Genomic DNA, 24,288 nt, shown 5'->3' on the forward strand with positions numbered 1-24,288 from the left:
CACTCCTCAACCGGCAGGAGGTACTGGGTGGGGCCCGGGTGGCACAGGCTGGCGGAGCAGGCGAGAGCCTGTGAGCCTTACGGGGCCGGGGGCCGCACCTGGGGTCTTCACAGGAAGACACCCCAACTCCCACCCTCGTTCACGGCGGGTCTCGGGTGATTCGGTGTCAATGATTCCTCGACCCACCATGCCCTGACCCACCCAGCGGAGAGTGTGGTGAGAAGCAGCTTGTTGCAAATTGACTCCTGATTTAGAGCCAGAGAAAGAGCTTTCAATCCCCACAAATCTGGTTTGAATTTATGGGGGCAGATTTTGAAATGAGGAAAACAACTGCATCCTATTATCAGCCCCTTGAACTTGCTACTTCTTCATCGTCTGTAGTTTTTTTTTTTTCCTTCACTGAAAAATCGACTGTATTTGGTAAGTGGTTATTTTTGGGTGAAAAACTAGTCAGATATGAAAATAGGGATGTTTTTCCAGCTCCTGCCACAGCAGCCTGGGGACGCGTGGAACTGGTCCCGGTGACGATGTTGTGTGAAGAATTGGATCCAGCTCATTCGCAAAAAGCTGCGCTGACATTCCTGGCTCACATTTGGCCCGGTGAGACCCAGAGGGCCTGAACTTGTGAGCTGGGGTGTCTGAAAGCGAGGCAAGCAGACGCTTCCGTGGCTGAAACAGGTGCGTGTCCTGGGTTTCTGACCGGTGCTGCTGGTCCAGTTGTGGTCAGGCCACGGCTGTGGCTGGCCCATCCGCCATGTGGGAAGGCTCTTTCCCTTTGGTTTTGGGATTTCTGAGTTTGGGCGGATTCCTACGGAACTTTCTCTTCTGCGCTAGTCAGTGACTGAGGTGCTCCAGCAAACAGGCCTTGTCTGTGCGCGCATGACTGTTTGAAGGGACGAGAGAGGCTGAGGACAAAGCACGGAGCCAGCGAGCAGGGTCAGGCTGAGCAGGGAGCCCGGGCTCCCCATGGCTGGGACTTGTGGTCACTCACAAACAGCACCGGCTCCAGCGTGTGGCCTCAGCCTGGGGGTCCTCACGCACCCCAAGCCGCGCCGGGGTCTAGGGCAGCACTTGAAACTTGGAGGCTGTCTCGGGAGTGCGTCCGCGTGGCGCCTGCCAGACCCGCAAGGTGCGAGGTGGCCTCAGGACGGTGCCCGGAGCGCTGCAGGGATGGGCAGTGCGTCCGTGCTCGTGAAAAATTAAGGTCTCATCTTGGGATACTTGAGGAGAAGGTTTAATTACAGTAAGTAGGAAACTTTGGGTGAAGGTAATGACATGGGATCCTGAAACCATCAAGCCCTAGGCCCTCGATGGCGTCTGCCACTGTCATGTGGTGTCAGACATAGCAGGCGCAGCTGTGAGCGTCCTGGGTGCTCGCTGCCGCGGTCAGCTGAGGATGAAGCAGGAAGTCCAGGGAGGTACAAGCCCACAGCTTGATGTGCCCACTGTCACCCTGCCGCTGCCGTTTGATGCGTAGCAGGCGCTTCCCTGCTCCCTGACCTCTCCCCAGCGCTGGCCCCGGCAGGCGCCGCCACGCAGGAGTGCGTGCACGAGGGGACGGGGTGGACTGCAGGGCCTGTGGCTGCAGATGTGTGGGATGCGCCAGAAGTCACACTTACGGTTAGTCTCTGCGTAGCCGGAGCGAGGGTCATGGCCAAAGACCTGGGTGTTTAAAGAAATTTCCCCAATAATGACGACTGTCGGTGAAAATCGTAGCCGTGTTGTCCATTTGGGCTGGTGGCTGTTTCAAAGTCGTGGGCTGGGGTTGACCCACACCAGGGCAGGGCAGCGAAGGAAGGTGGGGTGTGAGCTAGGGTGGGGTCCTGGGGGAGACTGGGGGGCGGTGGCAGGCGGAAGTCTCTGTGGAGAATTTCAAGAGAATGTTTATTTATTTGTTGTTAAAGAGCTGGGGTGCAGACCAGAGGTGCGGGGGTGAGAGGATTCCCCAGAGCCAGAGCGGGGAGCAGAACAGGCAGACGGACCGAAGGACACTGCTGAGGGGAGCCGCGGGGAGACAGGAGTCTGCTGCGCCCTGTGGGTTGCTCCCTGGCTGGGGATCGAACCCGTGCTGCAGAGGCTGAGACAGCTTCACAGTGCTGGGACGTCACCCCTTGTGCCACCAGGGAGGCCCAAAAGAATATTTAAAGACAAAGCCAGTGTGGCTTTTAGCATCAGCTCCCTGCAATTCTAAGGTACATCCCTGAAAAATGTTCCCGGGTCACGGGATCTTTTTGGTCTGAAGTTCTAAAAAATTCCTGCAGTTATGCGTTTAATTCCCTGACGGCCGCGTTTCATCTGGAATCTGCCAGCGCCCGTCGGCGCATTCCAGCCCCTTCGCCTTCCGCAGGCCTCGTCCTCCCTGCGGCTGGGTCCCCGGTGGTCGCGAGGCCGCCTCCCCCCCCTCGGCGGCGGGCTCCGACGAGTTTGGCGACGTCCGAGTCCATTCGGGCTCCGGTTGTGCCCAGCTCCGCTCTGCAGACAGCGGACGCGGCCCTGCGGGCGCCGCCGGCAGCCCAGTCCTGAGGGCTCTGCCCGCCGGGCCTTCCGGGCGCAGCCGCGGCGAGCGGGCGCGTCTGTGCGGGGAGCGTGCGTGGCGCAGAGCGGCTCTAGGTGTGTAACGCAGGCCCGCGCCCCCGGAGCCGTCGGGAGAAGCGCGTGGGGCCCGCGGCGCTCACCTGGGCGCGGGCGCGGACGAGCCGGAGTCACCGGCCGCGGCGGGACGGGCCGCCCCGTGACGAGCTGTGGCTGCCCGGGGCGACCTGGAGACGGAGCCTCGCGCCGCGCGGAGCGAAAGGGACACGCGCGCGTCCCGCCCGGCGCCCCTTCGCCCGCGGCCTGTGAGCCCGGAGGCTGGGCCCGGGGCGCGGCGCCTCCAACCAGTCTGAGGGGCGGCCTGTCCCGCGGGCTGCCTGGGGCGCGGAGCCCACGCGGGCGCCCCGGAGCACCGTCCGCCGGGGGCCGGGGAGGAGCCCGGGAGGCCCGGAGCCACACGGACGGACCGTCGGCCGACCGGGGCGCGAGCCGGCCCGCGCGAGTCCGGGAGGGCGGGGTCCCCACGCGTGCGCGGGGCGGGGCGGCGGGGGCCGCGCGTGGGCCCCGGCTTCGAGGAGGGGCAGCGCGCGCCGGCCTGTGGCGTGGGGCGGGGCGGGACTGCGGGGCGGCGCCGACGGGTGGCGACGCCGGGGACGCCAGTCGCCGGTCCCCTTAGCCCCCCCAGTTCTGACAGAAGCGAAAGGGGGGCGGCCAGGAAGGGGGTCCGCCGCGCGGCCTCCGCAGTCCTCAGGGGCCCCTCCGCGAGCGCCTCTGTCGGGGCGCGGCCTTCCGGCTGGCTCCGTCCTCACGAGCCGCCGGCCACAGGCCCCTCTGGCGCGGCCGCCACCGCCGGGAGCCGCCGGGCCTCAGTTTCCCCAGCCGCGCCGCCCGGGCTCTCCGGCGGGAAGGCGCGCGCCGCCCGCAGCCGAGCGCCCCCCTCGCCGCGCCCCGCCCCGCCCGCCCGCCCGCGCGCGCGCTCGGAGCCGGCCGGGCTTCCCCGCAGCGCCCGGCGCCCGCCGGCCCGCGCGAGGGGGTAGGGAGGGGAGGGAGGGGAGGGGAGGGGAGGGGACGGCGCGGGGCGGGGCGGGGCGCGGGGCGGGCGGGGGCCGGCCGGGAGGGCCGCGCGGGGCTCGCGGCAGACGCGGGGGCCGCGCTCTCCCGGCAGGCCGCGCTGCGCTCGCGCGGGGCTGCGGATCGGGGCCGCGCCCGCCGCCCGCGCCCCCTCGGCGGCGACCCCCGCGCGCTCCGCGGCGCCGGCGGCAGAGCCGGGCGCGGGCACTGCGGCGGGAGCGGCCAGCGCGCGAGGACCGGGCAGCGGCCGCTGGAGCGGAGCGGCGCCGGCGAGCACGGTGCGTGGCTGCGGGTGGGCGCCGCCGGCTCGGCCCTCCGCGGGCGCGGGGCCGGGGGCGCGGCGGCTGAGGGGGCCGGGGGCGCGGGGCCGGGGGCGCGTGGGGCGGGGGCCGGAGGCGCGGGGCCGGGGGCCGGGGGCGCGGGGGGCGAGGGGGGCGCGGGGCCGGGGGCGCGGGGGCCGGGGGCGCGGGGGCCGGGGTCCGGGGGCGCGGGGGGCGCGGGGGCCGGGGGCGCGGGGGGCCGGGGGCGCGGGGGGCGCGGGGCCGGGGGCGCGGGGCTGGGGGCGCGGGGGGCGCGGGGCCGGGGCGCGGGGGCCGGGGGCGCGGGGGCCGGGGGCGCGGGGCCGGGGGCGCGGGGGCCGGGGGCGCGGGGGTAACTTTTCGCCTCCCGAAGTTGCGCGGGCTCGGCTCGCGCCGCCGCCGCCGGGCGCAGGGAGCGGCGGGCGCGGGGAGCGGGCGGCGGGCGGCGAGTTGGCCAAGTTGGCCGGCGCGAGGCGGGGGCGCGGGCCGCGAGGCCGGGCGCCGCGGCAGGTGGACCGGGGCCGGCGGGCGCGGGCGGAGGCCGCGGGCGCGCGGGCCGCGCAGATGCCGATGGAGGCGCCGGGCGCCGCGGGGCCGGGCGGGGGCTGCGCCGGGGTCGGGGCACTCGGCTGCGGACGGCGTGGGGGCGCTCCCCGGGGCGCGGGCGGGCAGGGCGGGGGCGGGGGCGGGGGTCCCCGCGGAGGCTGGTCTCCGGGGGGAGGCGCCGGCCCGCCGGTCCTGGGGGCGCCCGGGAGGGGCGCGGCGCCGGGGGCCCGGGGGCTGCGGTGGCCCCGGACGCGGCGCGCAGGGGCGGCCGCCGGGGAAGGCGCCAGTGTCCGGGGCCGCGTCCCCCCCGCCCCGAGCCCGCCGGCCGGCCGCGCGGGCCTCGGCGGGCTTCGCCGAAGGCAACTTTCATTGTCCAGTCCCGGCCCGCCCTCGGGGGGCGCGGGGGGCCGCGGGGGGCGGGGGCCCGCGTGCGCGCGGCGGCTGCCTGCGGCCGGCTCGAGCGCGCGGAGGGGCCGGGCCGGCGGGGGTCGCCTCGGGAGCCGGGCTCGGTCCTGCAGCCCCCGCGGCGCGAGCGCCTCTGGCCGCCCCCCCGCCGCCGCCCCCGAGCTGGAGCGCACCCCCGCCGCCGCCCCCCCGCCGTCGCCGCCCCCCCCAGCTGGAGCGCACCCCCGCGCCCGCTCCCCGCTCGGGAGCCCCGCGCCGCCTCCGCGCCGGCAGACGGGGGCGGGGCCGGCCCGGCGGGGGGGGGGGGCGGGGGGGGCGGTGCGGGCAGTGCCCACGGGCTGGGCGGCCGCGGTGCCATGGCGGGTCCTTGGGGAGGCCGCAGGCACCGGGCGGACCGGAGACCCATCCCCCCGCCCCCGCCCGGCCCGGCCCGGCCCTCCGCCGGCTCCCCAGGCCCGGGGTTTCGGGCGCTGCTGCCGCCGCGGGGCCGGGCCGGGCCGGGGTGCCGGGGGAGCCGGGAGGGCCACCGCGCGCGCTGGAGTGAGACCCGGCCCCGCGCCCCCCCCAGGCGCGTTCCGGGAGCGGGCGAGGCCGGCCGGCGGGGCCGCGGGGCCGCCTTCGGGCGGGAGGACTCCCGGCGGCGTCCGCGGAGGCTGCCCGGGTGGTGACGCGGGTGATCTGCAGGAAGGGGGGACCGCGCGCAGGAGGGGGGACCGCGCTTCTGCGAAGCCCGGAGACTGCGCGAGCCCCGAGCAGCCCGAGATTAATAAAGGGCCGCGGAGAGAACCGGGCCCAGACAAAGGGGACGCGGACACCGGCCTGGGCCGCGGGGCCGGCGCGGTGGGCAGCGCGGGCCGGCGGGAGCCAGGCCGTGTCCGGCCAGGCGGGCTCCGCCGCCTCCGCGCGCACGTGGGTGCTGCGGCCAGACTCGGGTTCCCGCGAGGCCCCCCCGCGCTGTCTCGGCCGAGCCCCCCAGAGACCCCTGGGCGGGGCCGGGCTGGCCCCCTCGGAGGGGAGGGGCGCGTTGGCAGGCGCGTTCCCTGGGCAGGGCTGGCCTCAGGGCTCCGTCCCCCCGCCCTCCCCCCGGCTTATTTGTTCTGTTCCCGACTGTCGTTTGGGGATTTTCTGAAATAGACCCCAGCCCCTGCTGACTGGCAGTTCCGGGGCGCCGAGCTGCTCGGGAGCCAAGTGGTTCGCGGTGGGCCGAGGGCAGCCCCGGCTCTGGCCGGGCGCGGTGGAAGGTGAGGCCTCCGGCCTGGCCTGCGCCGCGGGCTCCGACACGCCTGCTGGGAGCTGGCCCGTGAGTCGTGTCCCCGAGGAAAAAGGGGCCGTTGCAGCGAGGTCGGGCCGCGGCCGGCCGGGTCCGCTTGTTCCCCGGGGCGGGGGAAGGGGCTCCGGGGCTGTCCGCATCCATTTCCACTGACTGCTGGGGCGACTGGGGACGAGCCCTCGTCTTGATTGGTCGTGAGAAACACTGGGGGGGCATTAAAAGAAAGGGGCCCGACGCGTGGGGGTGTCTCTTGCGGGGCTCCTCCCTGTGGGCTCAGGATTCCCCCTGCCCTCCCCCGTGCAGGGTCAGAGCCGGAGCCCCCATAGCTGCGGCCGAGGCCAGCCCTGAGGCGGCCCTTCTCTCCTGGGGGGCGAGCCCGGCAGTGCTGGCCCAGGTGGGAGCAGCACGCCCCAATGAGCTCGCTTCTCTCATTACACGCAAGCCTTCACCCCGAATTTCTTTCAAGAGCAATTTCAGGAAAACATGCCATTTCTAAAAAAAAAAAAAAAAAAGGGTCCTTCTCAGCGTGGACAGGCTGAGGTGCTGAGGACACATGGAGGCCGGCCCCGCCCGCTGCTGGCCCTGGCCCGCCTCTGGCGGAGACTCTGCCCCCCAGCCGGCGCTCCTCTCAGCCCTGTCCAGGACTCAGGTGGACACTGAGGGGGTAATCAGGGAGATCGCAGAGAGAGAGCAGGTTTCAGAACCCAGTGACCAAGGCCTCCCTGTGGTGAAAAGACTCGCTCCGCCGCACAGGTGTGTGTGAATGCGGAGCCTGGGGCGTCTGAGGGACGGTGTGGAGCCCCGTCCTCCCAGGGCTGTGCGTGTGACTGGGGAGGGCTGTGGGACCCCCGTCCAACTCCGGACGTCCAACAATCTCCTGTTGGCGGTATCTTCAAAGTCATGGTGCAAATGGGCTGTCTTTTAGCAGGTCTGTCAAAGAATGGTTGGTTTTTGCTCTTTTTATAACACGCACGGGTTGCTCTTGGCGCTCTCTGTTGCTAGTCCACAGTTAACTCCGGGAGGGTCCTCACGCCATCCGGAGGTCTCAAAAGTGATCCTAAAATGGAAACACTCGATATGGCCTGCACTTGAGAACCACCTAGAAGCTTTTAAACAACTAATGCACATGTTTCATCCCGTCCAAGTCACTCACCATCCCTGGGCTGAGGCCCAGGGCCAGGCTTTTTAAAGCCACCAGTGGCTTTCGCTGGGGAGCCAAGGGCGAGGAGCCTGCCAAGGTCAAGAGGCTGTGCCTGGGCCACAGCTCCCTCCCGTCCAGGGCAGGGAGACATTGGGCCTCCGCTGGCCATTCGAAAGGGCTCTGCGGCACCTGTGGTGGCTGGGGCGCCTGCCGGGTGGCCGGGCCTGGAGGAGGAGGCTGGGCAGCCGCGGTTTCTGCCCGCCGCGGTGTGGCGCTTGCCGCGGCCCAGAGGCTGACACCTTCTGCTGACAGCCAGGGTCTGCCTGGTGTCCTGGGCTCGGCCTTGGCTCTGTCTCCAGGCGGGACGCCACGGCCCAGGAGCTGCCAGCGAGAGGCAGAGGTTCACAGGTCCCCAGCACGGAAGCTCTTCTCCCCACACCACACTCCTGCTCTGCGGTCTGCATTCCACCTAATTCCAAATTTGCGTTACAAGAGGTGACTTGGGGAAAGGAGTCCTGTCCGCAAGGAGCTTGCAGTCCAGCCACGGCCGAGACGCGCAGGCCGCAGGGAGGGCGCGGGCCGGGCAGCGGCTCCTCCCAGGACACGCACTAGGCGTGCTCCCGCCCTCGCGGCCCGCCTGGGCCCGGTCAGGACGTCGGGTTAAACCTAGCGCGGGCTCTGGCGTGCGCTCTCCTTCCGGGCTCGGCTTTCAGACTTTCAACATGAAGCAATAAGCCAGACAGCGGGTGTGTCGCCTCACGCTGCTCCGGGAACTCGGCGAAGGGTGAGGGCTTTCACCCAGGCGCGTCGGGACGCGCCGGCGTTGGTGCCTGCAGAGCAGGGGCCAGCAGCAGCGCGGGGCTTCGTGCTCTACTGTTCTTTTCCGAGGCACCAGAGGTAAGCCCCGCCGTTGAACGCGGCTGCGGTGAAAGTTGACTGAAGTTTAATTGCAACTTCAGGACTGCAGCTACACTAAATCCCAGCAGTGTAAGAACGGCAGCCTCTCCGGCGCTGCGCAAGACCAGCAACTGGTCTGCTGCTGTGTTTCCCATTTGAAACCAACCCCACATTATTTTTTTTTTTTAAAGATTTATTTTTTTTATTTTATTTATACAAGCACTGGGTACAGTGAGAAGCGCGGGAGGGTGAGAGGATTCACCAGAGCCAGAGCGGGGAGCAGAGCAGGCAGAAGGCCCGAAGGACACTGCTGAGGGGAGCAGCGGGCGCCAGGAGAGGTCTGCACGCCATGGGGGACCCTCCTCGGGTGGCCGGGGAGCAGCCGGGGATCGAACCGGCGCCGCAGAGGCTGCGGGCAGCTTCGCAACCCAGCGCTCAACCGCTGCGCCACCAGGGAGGCCCCAACCCCACATTATTAATGCTGCTCGATATCGTCAGCCATTGCTTAGTACTTGTGAGCCTCCGACCACCCGCCAGATAACACGGGTCAGCGACGAACGCGCTTAATGGCAGTATAAATGTCATTTTTTAAACAGGAAGATGCTCCGTGTGTGGTTTCTTCAAAGACAGAATGAGGCTGTGTTTTTGGAGCGGGAGGGGTAGCGGTAGCTTGGTCTATTTTGAGACCTTGAGCATCTAATACAAACGAGTTGGTTTTCTTTAAGTATGATTAATATCTGGGACACCTGGGGTCCGTTTCTAAGGCTTCCTTGGGGTCTCTGGTTTGGGCCTCAGCACGCACTGAAGCGCTGGTGCCGGGGAGGGCGGAGTCGGTGTGTGATGGAGCCCCGGCCGGGCGTGTCATCAGACAAACCTCCCCATACCGAAAGGGTCGCCTCAGCGCCGGCCGCTGCAGGTGACTCTGACAACGTCAGAGGAAGCAGGAGGAAGCAGGACCTGGCTCTCTGGGCACAAAAATGTTCCCCAGTAACGGTTTCCCAGAGATGACTGGGGTTCTGGCCACTGTGTCCTGGGCCTGCATGGGCCTGCCAGGATGTCAGTTCCGTGGGGAAGTGTAGCTGAGAACTGTCCAGGTGGGGAGTCTACGCCATCAGACGCCGTGTTAGAGGCCTCAGTCGGCGAGCCAGCCTCTGGACTCGCTGACAAAAAGGCTCCGCTGGTGGCCGGCTTCGCTCTGGAAGCATTTGCAGCTGCTGGGCCGCCGGGCCGCCCTCTTGTGGGCCTCCACCTCCGTCATGTGGGCACGCACGGTCCCCAGGCCATGGCCCGGCCACGGCCTCTGCAGAGGGCCATGGCGTGGCGGTCTCTGTCCCAGCAGCCCTGCAGTGACCCCTGAGACGACTTTCTTGTTCGCGGTCAGTGGCCCTTGTCCACTCGCCTGCCGGCCGGGGCACCACTGTCCTGCACTTCTCCAGGGGCTTTCCCGACACATGGGTGATGGTTCCGTGGCTTAAAGCCTGACTCCAGATGTTGCTTTGGAAGCGCCCCCATTCTCCTGGAGACGGGGGTGCATTTCTATTTTGACGTCCTTATTACAGGATGTAGTCCATGCGTGTGGTGGCTGTAAACGCTTGAAGGCAGCACAGTCGGTAAAGAAACAACTTGGGGGTGTTGCGCGCAGCTGAGGGAAGGAGAAGCACTGTCCCCAATCCGGGAGGACTCGTCACCACCTGTCTGCAGCCTAAACTTGGCCGCCCATCTGGTGACAACACGGCCAGTGGCCTGGTTCCTGGAGCCCCCGTCTTCTGAGGGTGCCGCCCAGTCACGAGGCCTCGCTCCCCTGCGGCACAGCGGAGCCCCGGGTCTGGGGCCGCGCGCCTGATCTCGCAGGCCACTGACACCCTGGCCGGATGCCTGGCCCACGCCGCAGGGGACCGCGCTCCCGCCGCCCTCGCTGGCCTCGCCTGAAACATGTGCGGAGATACAGCCCCTCCCCCCGGACCCCTTTCTCAAAGGGGTGGGGCGCCGGAAGGTGGGCCGGGAAGGACTGGCGAGGGCAGCCACGTCAGAGCGTCTGCTCTCGAGGGGAGGTGCTGTCACGGCCTTGGAGGTCCCTGTGCCGAGCAGGGGACATTCCTCCTGTGCAGTCGCCGCCCCGAGGTCACACGATCCGGGCCCCAGGCCGGGAAACATGAGGCCAAGACACCAGCTTGCCGGGTCCATTTCCTGGAGCTCCCCGAGTTACCCAATAATTAGATCCTCTTTTCCTCTGCAAACGTAGGTTCTTCACGTGCGATGATTTGCGTGAATCACTTCACGCCCAGGCTGTGTTCAGCAGGCGCGGTTTGTTCGGTTGGCATTCTCTCTTCCGTCAGGATTGATGGCACATTCCACTCCAAGGGGGGGGCAGGCACTTCACGGGATCTGCCACTTCCGGCAGCTCGTGGGCGCTTATTACAGCCATCAGAGGGAGTGCGCCCGGGCTGCCGCACACAATGGGTATGTTTTTAAGCTGGTGTAAATCACATTTTTCAAAGCAAATCACATTTTAAATGCATCAATTAGGGAAAATTCACTGTTCCTTTAAGCAGACCTTGTGGTAAAAATTCTTTTACAAACGCTAGTTTGTTTCTCCTTAACGTATCTGTGTTTTAACTTTACATTTTCCTGGATCAGCTTTCTCAGAGGCAGCCGGTGCTTCCCCGCGGGGCTGGGCCGCTGCTTTCAGCGGCTGCGGGGCGGGCTGGCCAGGGTGGAAGGGCAGAGCAGGCCAGTGCAGAGCGCAGGGAGCTGGGCTGAGGCCGGCACGCCCGTAGCCGCCCCTGCAGCCCCTCGCCTGGGGCGTCGGGCGCGGTGCCCTTCACCCCGCCGCGGCTCTGTCGTCGCCTGCGACTCCTGCGCATCTGCAGGTCCCCACGGCCAAGCTGCTGCTTGGCGTCCATGCCTGTCTGCGCGCAGGGCGGTGCCCGGTTCCGCGGGCCTGGCTTGGCGGACAGGTGCCCTCCTCACGGCCGGGCCACTCTTGGCTCCCTGGCGCCGGCTCGTGACCGCGCTGTGCAAGGCCCTGCTGGCTGCACCGGGCCACTCCCACGCGTGCACACATGGACGTCGGCACGAGGGATGAGCCTGACCACCGCTGGAGGCCAGCCCCGAGGCCCTGGGCGGCCGACCCCTCGGGGCTGTGGCTCCTCACGGACCCTCTGTGGCCTGACAGAGGGATGGGGTGCCTCCGGCACACGCGTGGAGGCCGCCGCCGAGGTCCAGCCAGGCTTGCTGGGCGTAGGCTCACCGTGACCCCCAGGAGGGTGCGCGGGGAAGGCGGCCTGTTTCAGGGCCGAGAGCCCTTCCAGTCCAGGCCTGGGCGGCTGAGCCCCGGTGGCTCCACCGGCTGTGTGCCCGCAGAGGCCGCCGGGTCTCGCTGGTCGCGGGCCGCGGAGCTGCTGTCTGGCCAGCGGCAGTGGGGTAGGAGGCCAGTCCTGCGGGACCCGGCCCGGCATTCTCCGCGCAGGCCCGGGAGTCTGAGGACTGGCCGGGAAGGGGGTGGCCACGGTGTGGGTCAGAGGTCTGGACTGTCCTGCTGTACAGGGCAGGGAGAGGACACCCTAGCACCCCAGAGCTGTCTCTTCTAAATAAATCTTGTCACTTGTTGTATTAAGGCAAACGTGTAAGACCTTTGATGGAAACCGACTTTAATTCACGTGTAACTCAGAAAGGAGAAAAAACGGGAAAGAATAACATATTGAAATGAAGCACCCGGAGTTATCTGTTTCCTCGCGGGTAAATGTCCAGTCGAACAGGGTTGGCCCAGAGCAGGGCCGCTGAGGCCCGGAACCTTCCCCGTCTCGGGCACCTCCTGGTGGGGACCCACAGGACAGGGGCAGGAGGGGCCAGACAGTCTGGAAGGAAAAGAGCAAAATCAAGATGAAGGTCGAGGCCGCCACGGTCAGCCTCCCCACGTCTCTCGCCCCCGTCTGTCCAGGCGTCTCCGCCCCGTGCCCAGGTCCCTGGCGCCTGTCCAGGCTGAGAAGCCAGCGCAGCCTCTTCAGTGTCTCTGCCCCGTGCGCCTCCTCCAGGCTCCTGCGGGCCCGTCCCGCTTCCTCCCTTCCCCAGGCTCCTCTCCAGCCTCCCCCTGCTCAGCTCCACCCTCCCTTGCTGGAACCGCCGCTTTCCTGGGACCACCCTCTTACAGAGTGGCGGAAAGTGATCCACTCTGCTTCTTGAGTGGGACGTGGAATGGGACGCACCCGGGGCTTAGGCCTTTGTCACCCTGTGAGCTCTGCAGACGAGCCCCAGCCCGGCCAGGGGTGCGGTGCTGCTTCCCATAAGCACCTGCGCTTGGGAGCCCGCGGGAGCCCGCTGGGCCAGGGCATGCTTGGCAGGGGACTTCTGCACTCGGGCCTGGCAGCCTGTGGGTCGTCCTGCTGTCCTTTCTCGGCTGCTTATTGTGGCCAGCAGGCGACTGGACGCCAGACTCTCGGGCTCTCGCTTGGAGGCAAACGTGGGTCCGCATCTTCCCTGTTGTTCCTGGGGCCTGCGGGCCACGGCCCCACTGACCTGTGACTGCAGTGAGGAGGGGCTGTCTGAGGCCTGCAGGGTGGTGTGGCTGGATCATGCCCACTGGCCGGGCGCTGTGTGTCTTGATTGGAGTCGGATTCTGTTATGCCAAAAAAAAAAAAAAAAAAAAAATCCGTATCAAGAGCGGGGAAGTCATCGAGAGTGATTACAGCGGCGGAGAGCTGATGCGCCGCTCTTCAGATGAAAGGGCATTTTGATCCTTTGCTTCATCGAAGTTCCGGCAGGCTGCGGCGCCTGCGGGTGCCCAGTCTCAGGAGCGACTGTGTCACCTCCGCCGCAGAGAGGGCATGGGCAGCCGTGCAGACAACGAGAGCGCTCCAGCGTGGTCCTGGGGGTGGCTCCGGGCGCTCTGCACGGGCCACTCTGCTGGGGCCTGGGGGCTTCACTTCTTTTCTTGGCCTCACTCATGGCTTTTGTTGCTATTAACACCCTGATGAGGGCTGGACAGGAGCCAGTGTCCTTGCGGGCGCTGGGAGGACTTGGAGGAGGGCGAGCCGCAGCCCTCTGCTTCCCAGAGCCGGGCGTCTGGTGGAGGCTCCCGTGTCCTGGCCCTGCAGCCCCGCCCGGGCAGAGCTCTGAGAGCACGTTCCAGCAGGCAGGCGAGCAGGGGCGGCGGCGTGGGCAGCCGGAGGAACCTGGCCTCCTGGAGAGAAGTTACAGGTGGTGTTTGGTGGACAGCGGGGGGAGAAACGGCCACATGTGTCCACACGTCAGCCTCTGGACGTGCTCTCATCCCAGTTGGCGGTGCCCTGGAGGGTGGCACAGGTGAGGGCACAGGCCCTTGTGAGGGGCCAGGACTTGAACCCAGCTCTGTGGACAGCAGGGCCCACAAACCTCTGCTCCTGCCCAGCAGGTCTCAGTGCAGAGCTGGAGTGTGTCAGCCTCAGTCAGGTTTCCCCGAGGGCTGAAATTTTCCTCCGAAGAGCCCTGTGATCCTGGGAGCCTGCAGTGTCCCGTGGGACAGACAGGCCCTTGCGGCTCGAGCCTCACACACCGGCCAGCAGGCCACATGACTTGCGTCTGGCCTGAGCCTGGTCGGCAGAAGCCAGTCCAGCATCTCCAGGCACCACAGTGACCGGCGATGCCCCCTTGGACACAAGCCCGCAAGCTGACAGGCAGAGGAGCCCAGGGCCGGCCAGCATCTGTCGCTCGTGGGGCTGCCTGACCGTTGTAGGGCCTGGGTCTGGGGGGGTGCCCCTAAGGGTGCAGCAGCCCCTGTGGTCGCGCCCGTGTGGAGCAGGTCGGGTCAAGAGCTGGGAAATCTGCTGCGCTCTCGTTTTGGTTTCTCAGCCACATGGCGGGAGATAAAATGTAAGACTGGCGTGGCCTGGTTAGGGGTCTGGTCTGCACGAGGGACTCTTTGGACCACAGTTGCCCTCCGGCTGAGGCCCCTGCTTCCCTACCTGTCCCAGGACCCCGTCCAGGGTCTTCGCTGGCTCCTGCCTCGAGGAGGGGGCTCCTCGAAGCCCTGGCTTCATGGCCCAGAGCAGGCTCACGCAGTTTGGGGACAAACTCGAGCTTCGTGGTTTCTGTGCCACTCAGGGATCTGAGCACCACGCGGCTAAGGGCTCACCTTGCTCGTCTGACAGAAACCAGGGAAACCTGGGCTCTCTGGCAGTTACTCCCAGGCTGCGGGTGGTGGGGCGGTGGGAGCAGGTCCCCTGAGTGCCCCGTGACTGAGTCTGCAGGGCCGGCAGCTGGGGGCGGGGCGGCCAGGTGAGCCAGCAGGCACTTCCCTTTCTCTTGGAGCGTGGGGGTGACATGGGGCTGGCCACAGGCTGCCGTCCTCGCCCGTCCTTGCCCTGGCCGTCAGCCGTGGTACTCCCTCCAGGCTTTGAAGGAAGGCCCGGGAAGGCCTCCCTCCGCGCTGGCTGCGGTGACGTGGTTCCTTGAACAAAGTGAGATGGAACCAAACAGAAACTAACCCCAAGCCGTAATGGGAGGTTTTTGCATCTTTACAGACAACAGCCTGAGGCTGTGACAGATACACTGGGAGTGAGCTCGGCTGTTGTGTTGACGCTGTTGTGTCTGCTGGAGGAGACGCGCACTATTCTTGGCCCGAGCCCCACGTGGCAGTTAACGACAACCAGCAGCTTACCTGCTCTCACTTTGGAGCCGTCCTTGGGAGCAAATACTCTCGTTCTTTCAGCTGGTTTTGCTCACAGAGTGACCCGGCAGCCCCTGCGTAGCTATTTTCCAGCCCGTGTTATCATCCGCCTCTGTTTGCCCCGGCCCCGGCCCCCACCTCGCTGGAATCATTTCTGTTTTACTTTAAAAAGCAGTTTGCTTCATGTCACAACAAAATAAAGCAGGGATTAGAAGCAGCATTGCAGTCTCAGCCTTAATGCCTTTGTGACACCTCATTGCTATGCAAATGGGATTCAAGGAGGTCATCCCTTTAGCAGCTACTCCAGCCCCTGTATCTACTTGATATTCCTGGGCCAAACTTGCGGCTCACATTACTGAGCCCACTGTTAACTCTTTGTTGGCTGCTGAGCCGCTGGCCCGGCTCCTTCCAGGGCTGCCCCTGCTGCTCAGCCCCGGGGCCAGGCCCAGTGCCCCGGCCCAGGTTCCAGTGCTCCCGGGTGCGCCCAGAGCCAAGGTGACTTGGAGTTGCAGCTGCTGTCTCGGGTGGTTTATCACTGCAAAAGGCTGTTTTTATTTTATTTTTTTAAGATTTATTTATTTATACAAGCACTGGGTACAGTCAGAAGCGCGGGAGGGTGAGAGAATCCGCCAGAGCCAGAGCGGGTAGCAGAGCAGGCAGAAGGACCGAAGTCCACTGCTGAGGGGAGCAGCGGGCGGCAGGAGAGGTCTGCGCGCCATGCGGCCGGGGATCGAACCGGCGCTGCAGAGGCTGCGGGCAGCTTCGCAGCCCAGCACTCAACCGCTGCGCCACCAGGGAGGCCCAAAAGGCTGTTTTTAGATAGATATTTTATTTGCTTGCATTTGTAACATTTCTTGCAAATATTTTCTATAAAAACATGGGCCCGTGCAGTGAATATACACATCATACTTGTTTTCAACCTCGTTGTCTGCAGTTCCAGCTTGATGTCACCTGATGTACAGACGTGCTACGAATTGCTGACGCCGGAGGACCCCGACGCCAGGCACGGAGAACCAGGCGCCGTCGTGGAGTGCGACTGGCTGCGTTAAAGGGCTTTTTAAATTTGCTCGTCTGGTAAGTTTCTATTTTCGCGTGGCTGCAGAGCTGCGATCTGCTTCCCTTCTCTTCCCCGCTCTGAACGGGCCTCCGCAGCCTGAGCTGCCGGCCGTAGCTGAGCTGCCGGCTCCTTGCGAAGCTGCTCCCGTGCTCTTTCAGGGCAGGGGTTCTCCACAGCCCACAGACCCGGGGCTGTGCAGACGCCGAGATACTGGGAAGGCCTGTCCAAGAGAGCACAGCCCACCCCTGGCGTGGCTGGTCTGGGCGCGCAGGGGAGACCCAGAGTGACTGTGTGGGGGTGACCGGACACGCTTGTCAGACACGGCAGTCCCAGGGTGGGTCTGACTCTTCCCAGGGACTTGGCAGATGTCCCCGGAGCGAGATGTTGCACCAAGCGCACGCTTCTCAGGGACGCGCACGCTTCTCAGGGACACGCCTTTGGCCCTTTCTCTGCTCCCTGACCCGCGGTGTCTCCGCGGGGCGTCTGCTGGCCCGGGCCTTGCCCGGAGCACCCGCTGGGAGAGTGGGGCTGCGTCCCCGAGAGAGGCGCTTCTCCTGCCCCGCAAGACCCCGTCATAGAGCGCCACCGGCAGGGATGGTTGGAGCCTGTGAGACTGACCTCAAGGGAGCTTGGGGTGGGCCCCTGTGCGGTCAGTTTCCTGCCTGTCCTGCTCTTCCAGGCCAGTTTGTGGCGCCTGCCCCCCGGGACATCTTACATGGCCAGGGGGTGGCCACGCCCTGCTTCTGGGGACACTCTCACTCGCCATCCAAAAGCAAGCGCTCCTGCATTTTCCTCATGAGCCAGGGACGCCCGGCCATCCCGCGGGCCGTGCCTGCCCCATGAGCCGCTGGCTGGGCGCAAGGGCGGGAGGGACGGCGGCCACCTGTGCCCAGCAGCCCATCAGAAGTGGCCTCTCAGCCGCTCTTGTCAGTTATTGCCATCGACCGAGGACTGTCACACCTGCCTGCGCCGCTCTCTCTCTCTCTGTACTTCATTACATATTGATTGACTCCTTGGGTTTTACAAGTTCATAAATCACTTTCTTTTAAGAGGCTTCTTGGCTTTTGCGTGTGAGGACTGAGAGTTCTGGGGAAGATGGATGCTTGAGTCGCTGCACAAAGACCTTCTACCGCCCTCCCCCACCTCATAAACGGGAACGAAGCACCCCGGCCTGTGGGGCCGGCGCCCCCGGAAGCAGCTCCTCTCAACACCCAGGGCAGCCGCCTGGGCTGAGGGGAGCAGCTCCCCGGGAGACGGGTTGGACGGGAGGGGCCGGGACAGCCGTGTCCCCACTGGGGCGTGCCGTCCGGGGCGGGCGAATCCATGTCCGGCCTTGATGGGCCTTCCCGTGTCCTGCAGTGGCGACAGCAGGGCTGGCGCTCTGGGCCGCTCCCGCTTCAAGCTTTTCTGAATGTGGGAAATGCTGTTTTGTTAATATTTTTGAAAAAAAAAACTTCTTTGTGCCACAGATGAGCCTTAGATGTCCGCTGTTCACTGTTGCCGGCACCCGCTGAGGGGCGGCTTGGCAGGGACCGTTTCTGCTCCTAGCGCGGAGGTGCTTGGCGATGATGCAAAGCAGCTAGATGCATCTTAGATTCTTGCTTCACAGATGAGGTCTGAAGCGTTCATTTTTTCCCGTTTATGAATACAAGCTGGTTTATGAGCAGCGAAGGGCTTCTTTTCTATTTTCAGTCTCCGAGGTTTCCTTGCAGTCTGTGGGGCTTTCATGGAGGCGCCTGCGCTTCTGTGCAGCGTCAGCACCGCGTGTCCCCTCGGGTCACCAGGGGCGGCCCTTGCAGGGGCGGCCCAGTGGCAGCAGCAGAAGCCATGCTCCGGGCGGTTGTCGGAGCCGGTTTATCTGGAGACACTCAGTCATTCCTCCCTGAAGTAACTGAATTCTGACAGCCAGTTAACACACCCAAGGCGTGAGGAGGCAAAGCCGCAGTGGAGGCGTCTTGCTAGAGGAGCGGCTTCTGAAGGAAGAGTCAGTGGCCGCCTGTGAGGCCAAGAGGCCCAGCGCGAGCCCCGGACTGGCTGGCGCCTCCTGGAGGACGCGGCGGGCAGGTGCGGCGGGTGGTGCGGTGGGCTCCAGGCAGCGTCTGCAGCGTGCGGGTCTGGCCGCCCCGTGCAGGAGACAGCATGCGGGTGGGTGGCGCTGTCTGCCAGGACCGCCTGCTTCCTGAGGTGGCTTCAGGGGTTCAGACTCACAGAAATGCCCGTAAGCCAGAGAGCAGGGTTTCGGGGACACTGGGCCTCCCAGTCCAGCTGTGTGGGCGCCGACGGCCTAGGCCCCCGACCCTGGCAGGCACGGCCAACCATGCGCAGCTCATCCGGCCACAGCGTGATTCTCTTCTGCTGAGGTGACCCTGCCCTGTTGGCCTGCGGGGGGCGTGGGGCCTTCCCCTGCTGCTGCGCCCTTGTGTGCCCACCTCGGAGCCTCCCCCACACACCCGCCCCACGTCCATCATGCTCTCCCCCTGCCCTCACCCTGGCCCCGGTCTGCAGTCCCCTCAGGGCTGGCTCAAGTTCGTGGTGGTCTGACCCTGTCTCTGTCCCCACGCATGAGGCTTGCCGCGGCTGCTCGGCGCCCACTCACTGCGCGCGGCCCACTGCTCAGCCCAGCCCCGTCGCCGCAGCCCCACGCCTGCCCTGGCGCTCACGTGGGGCCCGCGATCGGCTGGGGCGGGGCGCGTTCTCCAGGGGGACACAGCGGAACTGCCGGCCTGTGGGGTCCACTCGCTGTTACTCTTTTGAGAAGCCAGTTTGTCTTGTTTCTCTAGGAACACCTAGAACATCGCATTGAGGCAGAGAAGCAGTTATTTAATTCTCAAACCCGTGGGGACTGATCGATGAAATGATTGAAGTAGAATTTCCTCATGATGATCTGATGTGGATTTTCCGCAGCCAGCATCTTTCCGTCCCAGCTTCCTTACCTCTCCCTGCTCTGATGTGCTCACGGAGCTCCCGTTCTGCGTTAATCAAGTAGAAATCCAATTTAAAAAAGACCAATCCACTGGGGAAGGCCCCTGAGCTTTAGTTCATCATTTTAAGTGATTTCCCTCCTGTTAAATAAATAAGAGACACGGTGTCTCCCTGCGGGGCGGGGCCGGCGCGGGCCTGTCCTCCGGGAGCTGTCCCGCAGGCAGAGCGCTGGCGGACGCGGTCCGAGCTGTTACCCACATCGACTCGGCTTCCCGGCCGCCCCCGTGGACGCCTCACACACACGTACCTCACAGGGCACGGCTCAGAGTGTGCCTGGGCTGCCCGGGGTTGCGTGTGAGTCAGCAATTCCCTCTCCATGGAAAATCAAGGCTCTGGGGCTGCGGAGGGTGTGGGGAGCCGCCAGGGTGTGGGTTCTGGACCGCGCGTGGGGCAGAGGTTGAGGGCAGCAAGGGAGAGAACACGCCCAGCGGCTGTGCCCGGGCCGCCTTGTCTGTGCCAGGGCCATGATCTGCCGCCCGCCGGGCCTGCGCTGGGGCCTCTCGCCACGGCCAGCAGTGCCCCAAACCAGGGTCCCCCGGACTCAGGCAGCACTGGGGACGCTTCCCAGGATCCCTGTGTCCACTGCATCCAAGAATTCCCTGGCCCCCCCTGTGCACCGGTCCCTGGGCCGTCACCCTGGGCTTCCCGCTGGCGGCCCATCCTGCCCACCTGCGTCTCTGCTCTCCAGCCCTCATCGGGACCCATGCCCAGGCCAGCCCCGAGGCGGCTCACCCTCCCGTGGCAGTGATGGAGACCTGCAGGCCTTCTCGAGCCTGCTGGGTTTCTCTGTCCTGTGAAGCCCAGCCTCCCTGCCTGTGCCCAGGGGCAGACCATCTTGTGGAGGGCACAAGACAGCCCCTTGAGGCCCCACGCCAGGACCTCCGCTTCCTCCATGAGGCCGAGGGCTCCCAGGGCCTGCACCTCCCGGTGTGCTTGGCGTGTCTCTTCCCTGCCTCCTGCGCCTCCTGCTCACCTCCTTGTGGCTGCTCTGTCCACAGACATGCAATGCGGCGGGCCCAGCTGGGAACGGAAGGGCCTCTCCGTGTCTGCGGCTCCCTGAGCCTCCCTTCACAGCAACCCTGCTGTCTTTTAGGGTGGAGGAAATCTGTTCCTGGGCAACACTGCAACCTCGATTCTGCTGGAGTTTTCCTTTTTTAAGTGACAAGTTTTAAGCCAGTGTTGCCCACGTCGGCTCTCCGGAGGTGTCCTGGCAGGTGGCCAGGCCAGGCGGGTTCACCAGGCGGGAAGCCCCGGGCGGGAGGGCTGGGAGGAGCTGGCACGCAGGCCCTGGCCCGGGACGCCCTTCTGGCAGGCGCGAAGGAGAGCCGTTCTCCTCGGTGAAACGCCCAGATCTCTTGGTTCTGACACTGCGTGAGGAGCTGGGGCGAGCCCGAGAGCCGGTACCAGTGTGGGCTCCTGGGAGCGCCTGGGGGCAGGAGGCGGGTTGGCATTTGGACACCCTCTCGGCAGCTGGCTGGTGTTGCGGAAAAGGAAATGAGCGATTAGCCGGGCACGCTCTCTGGGCGGGAGTCAGGGGCCCGGACGTGACAGGCGCGGCTGAGCAGACTCTGGCCAGGGAACAGCAGGTGCCCGTGGGCTGCGGTGGAGTCCGGGTCCCGGGACCAGGCACCCAGCCGTGGCCCTTCCCGGCCTGCAGCCACAGCCTCGCTTCACTCGCTTGGGTTAGTGTCCACTCCATGCCCGCACCATATCCCGGCCGCCTCCCTCCCGCCCCCAGTCCACAGCCCGTGGCTGTGTTTGCCCTTCCTGGTGGCCGAGCGGGCCATGGCATGGGTGGGCCCACAGACAGGCGATGGTGCGCAGAGAGAGATGAACCGAGTCTGACGGGCATCACGTCAGTCTTCTCTCAGCACCGGTGCCCGCTCCTCCTGGGCTCACCACCACGAAGCCCTTTATGAGCAGTGACACTTACCAAGGGCCTGCCCGGGGTCCCAGGAGCTGCGCGGAGACCATCGCGCCCTGCGGGTGGTGCCTGGTGAGTGGCCCCTGGCCCGGCGGACCAGAGGCCCGGGCCCTGCACTCCTCACCCGCCTGCCTTCGGCACAGTTTTAAAAGCCCCATCGCCTGCTTTTTCTAGAGAGAAGTTTAGAGAAGTTCCAAGTAAAAATCTCGTGCCCACTCTCAGAAATAGCGTGTCTTGGAGAATTCAGAAAGCAAGAGGCAAGCTGGGGAGGGGGGCGGCCTGCTGGCAGCGGCGGCGGGTTAGCCCAGGGAGGCACGAAGCTGCCCAGGCCCCGCCTGGGGCCCCTGCAGAGAGCAGGGCTGGCTTCGGAGCCGTGAGCAGTTCCGCTTGGGCCTCGTCCAAACGCTCACCTTTCCAGCTTTGCTGAGGTGCTGGGCTCAGGCGCCACCTGAGGGCTGCTGTGCTGTGCGGGCGACGCCTCACGGCCCCCCAGGGAGACGCGCTGGGCAGCTGCTGCAGGGACGGTGGGGATAGTCTTCCCTCGGTCTCTGGGGCTGGACATACCTACCTAATGGATTTTCCATCTCTCAACGTTTTAGGAAGGAAAAAGCTGCCTTTAAAAAATCACACCAAAAAGTGTGAAACCTGCAGCCTCTTCCATTTGCCCCCAGGGCCGTAGCCCCTGCCTCGTCCGGCCTCCGTGGGTTAGTGGTGTGCAAGTACGCGTGAGGGGGTGCGTGTGTGGTGTGGGTGTGCGTGTGCCTGTGCGCGCGTGCGTGTGGGGCGGCCCTGCACCTGCGGTCTCGGGAGGGGCTCGCCCGCCGAGCCTGGCCCGCGTCTCTGAAGCATCGCTTCCGTCCTTGCGACTCGCGCTGCCCACAGCGCGCGACCTTGGCCATGGCTTCCCCTCGACACAGGAGCGGCTCACGGACGTGCAGTCAGCCGGGCTGGTGGTGTGGGGTGTCGGCAGGCGGGGGTGGCCGTGCACCTGGCAGGCCAGGCCAGCGGTGCCCCATTCCTGCACGGTGCGGGGGGAGCTGCGGGGTGGGCCTGTGGGGGAGAGCTGTGGGGTGGGCCTGCAGCGCCTCCACGATTGCGCTTTCGGGAGCTGCCATGAAGGGGCGAGGGACGGGTCGTCACTGAAAACCTGATGGAGCTGCCCCAGGCCCGGGGATGGCTCCGCCCCAGCTGCGCTCCTGGGGCCCCGCCCCCCTGGGGTGTGACTCTGGCTTCCTGCCAGGGTGTTCTGGCCTTGGCGGCTTGGAAGTGGACGTGTGTGCCCGGCGGCCTTTCGCGCGCAGGTGCCAGTCCGCGACCCTGCCCTCCGGGAGGAGCAGGAACACGGGCCTCAGTGCGTCTGGCTCCACAGTGGCAAGGCACGAAATTGCCACAGACGGTGTAAGGATAGCAAGACTTACTCCTCGGGCTGGTCTCACTGCCGACTTCCTTCCAGTCTCTGAGCTCCCGCCTCCAGGGGCTCCGAGGCCGCCGGGCAGGGACTCCCGGGGTGGGGCAGAGCCAGGGCCCCTTTACCCCCCTGAAGAGGTGCGTGTCAGAAGAGAGGCACAGAAAAGAAGCCACCGAAAAGCACTTCAGGAATGAGAACCCTGGGCCGCGGGGCGCAAATGAGCCCCAGCTGGACCAGCCCCTGCCAGGGCCAAGGGCGACAGCTCTGGGTGTAGCTGGCCATGGCCTGGGGCGATGCCGCGGCCCCTGCGCAGGAGGCCCTTTAAGGACGTGTAAGTGCGCGCCTGCGGCCCCTCCTCCCCTCCCCTCCCCATGCCCGAGCACTGCGCCCCGCCTGGGCCCTTTGACTGCCCCCAGCCGTAGGGTTCAGACCAGCCCCTGCCCGCGCAGTGGATGTCTCCCTAGTCCTGTATGAGCAGGCGGGGCTCAGTATGGGCCAGATAATGTAAGGAGGGAGTCGAGGTACTTGCTCGGGCGTCCAGAGCACAGGCTGCCGCAGGGCCAGAGGCTCGCACCTGGGCTCGCCGCAGGACGCGCTGCTTCCGGCCCTGGGCCCTGGCAGGTGCCGCTGGTGAGTACTCTGGGGGAGGCCCGGCCGCCCCTGGCTCGGCGCCTTTCTGCTGCGCCCTCCTGGCATTAGCGCCCTCCCGGGCCTGCCCCTCCCGGGGCTGCTGCTGGGCTCCCCCGTCCAGTGAGCCCGGACCTATGACCACGCGTGTCCCAGCGTCTGACTTCGCGGCGCAGCTCCCAGGTCTCCCTCCGCACCGTGGTGTGGGCCCAATGGTCACGGACAGGCGACCCCTGCTTTTGAAGGCGTCACACCCCTTGGCTTTCTCAAGGGACCTGCACAGCCCGGTCTTCGCTAACGGGAAGGAATCACGAGAACTCCGCGCTCACGGCAAAGGGACAGCAGCAGCTGCGTGGGTGGTGGCTTTGCGGCACCCTTCCAGGACAGCGGCGTCAGACCCCCCCACAGCGCCCCCCGCCGGCCCCTCAGTCCCCCTGCGCCCCCCTCCCCCAGGCCGGGGACAGCGACTCTCCTGATGGCCCCTCGTACTCAGACTTTGAGCCTGGCGGCAGGTCGGGCTCCTCGGGGCCCCAGGGTGCAGAGCCAGTGAAGGTGCTTCTGCAGGTGGGGGATTCGAGTGGGGGAAGGGCCCAGGACACGCTGTGCCTGGGGGCAGGACCAGTGTCCAGGTGACCACACACCCCGACACGTGTGCTGGGCAGGCCGGGTTGCTGTGGCGACAGAGATGTCTCATCTTTCCTTTTTGGAGCGTAAGCGGGCCCTGGCAGTGCTGACGTCTCTGCAGGGCGGCTGTGGAGACAGCGGGGCCCCCTCTCTGCTGTCCAGGATTAGTGCGTGTTTATTCCATCTCGAGCTTAAGCTCTTAATCTCGTGGATTCTGAGTCAGACGCTCCACACACCTTTCTAGAACGTCCGGGCTCAGTGCCGCGAGCATTCTGTGGGTCTCCTGGACATCCAGGGAGAGGCGAGGAAACAGGAAACCGAGAGAGGCCAGGCAGACCCGCCTGCCACCCCGCAGCTGGCCGGGCCTCCCGGGGCAGCGCGGAGTCTGATTGCCATGGAGGGCCCAGCCATTTCTGAGTTACCCCGCGGCTGAAACCTGTGTTTACCTGAAGATAGAAAACGCATCGCCTTCTGCCCCGCTGGCTAGCAGCAGGACTGGTGAGGCGGCTCCGAGGGCGAGGGCGGGAGCAGCCCTGCCTGGTGTCGCACCCTCTCCTCCCCTCCGGCCCTGGCTGGGCGCGAGGCACAGGCCCCGCCTGGAGCAGCGAGGAGACGGGGTGGGGGCAGGCATGTGTTTAGGGGAGAGGAGGAACCCCAGGAATCATGCTGTGCTCGTGGGGGCTGGGCCTGGGGCGCCCAGCGGGGCCAGGAGACGTGGGATGGAAACGCTGGGGGGGGGGGTGTTTTCCGCCCCCCAACCCCGCCTTCTCCAGCTTGTCTTCCTGCTGTTGGAGCGTAGCCTCGAGCCCCTCCCGACTGCAGTTATGGCCCCGTGACTACTTTTCACCATTAAACAAACAAG

At 66.1% G+C, this 24,288-nt stretch overlaps 1 protein-coding gene across 1 annotated transcript in view; it reads left to right on the forward strand.

The window, feature by feature from the left end:
• The first annotated feature begins 3,845 nt into the window (after positions 1-3,845).
• The window catches only part of FAT3 (FAT atypical cadherin 3), a 123,255-nt gene continuing 102,812 nt past the window's right edge, over positions 3,846-24,288 (forward strand). Inside the window, 2 exon segments of the mRNA XM_037504725.1 lie at positions 3,846-3,881; positions 15,739-15,878. The gene's annotated coding sequence lies outside the window, so the exon portion shown is untranslated.

Source organism: Talpa occidentalis, unplaced genomic scaffold (genome assembly GCF_014898055.3).
Source record: "Talpa occidentalis isolate TD23 unplaced genomic scaffold, MPIMG_talOcc4v2.1 talOcc4.12, whole genome shotgun sequence".
Lineage (NCBI taxonomy): Eukaryota > Metazoa > Chordata > Mammalia > Eulipotyphla > Talpidae > Talpa > Talpa occidentalis.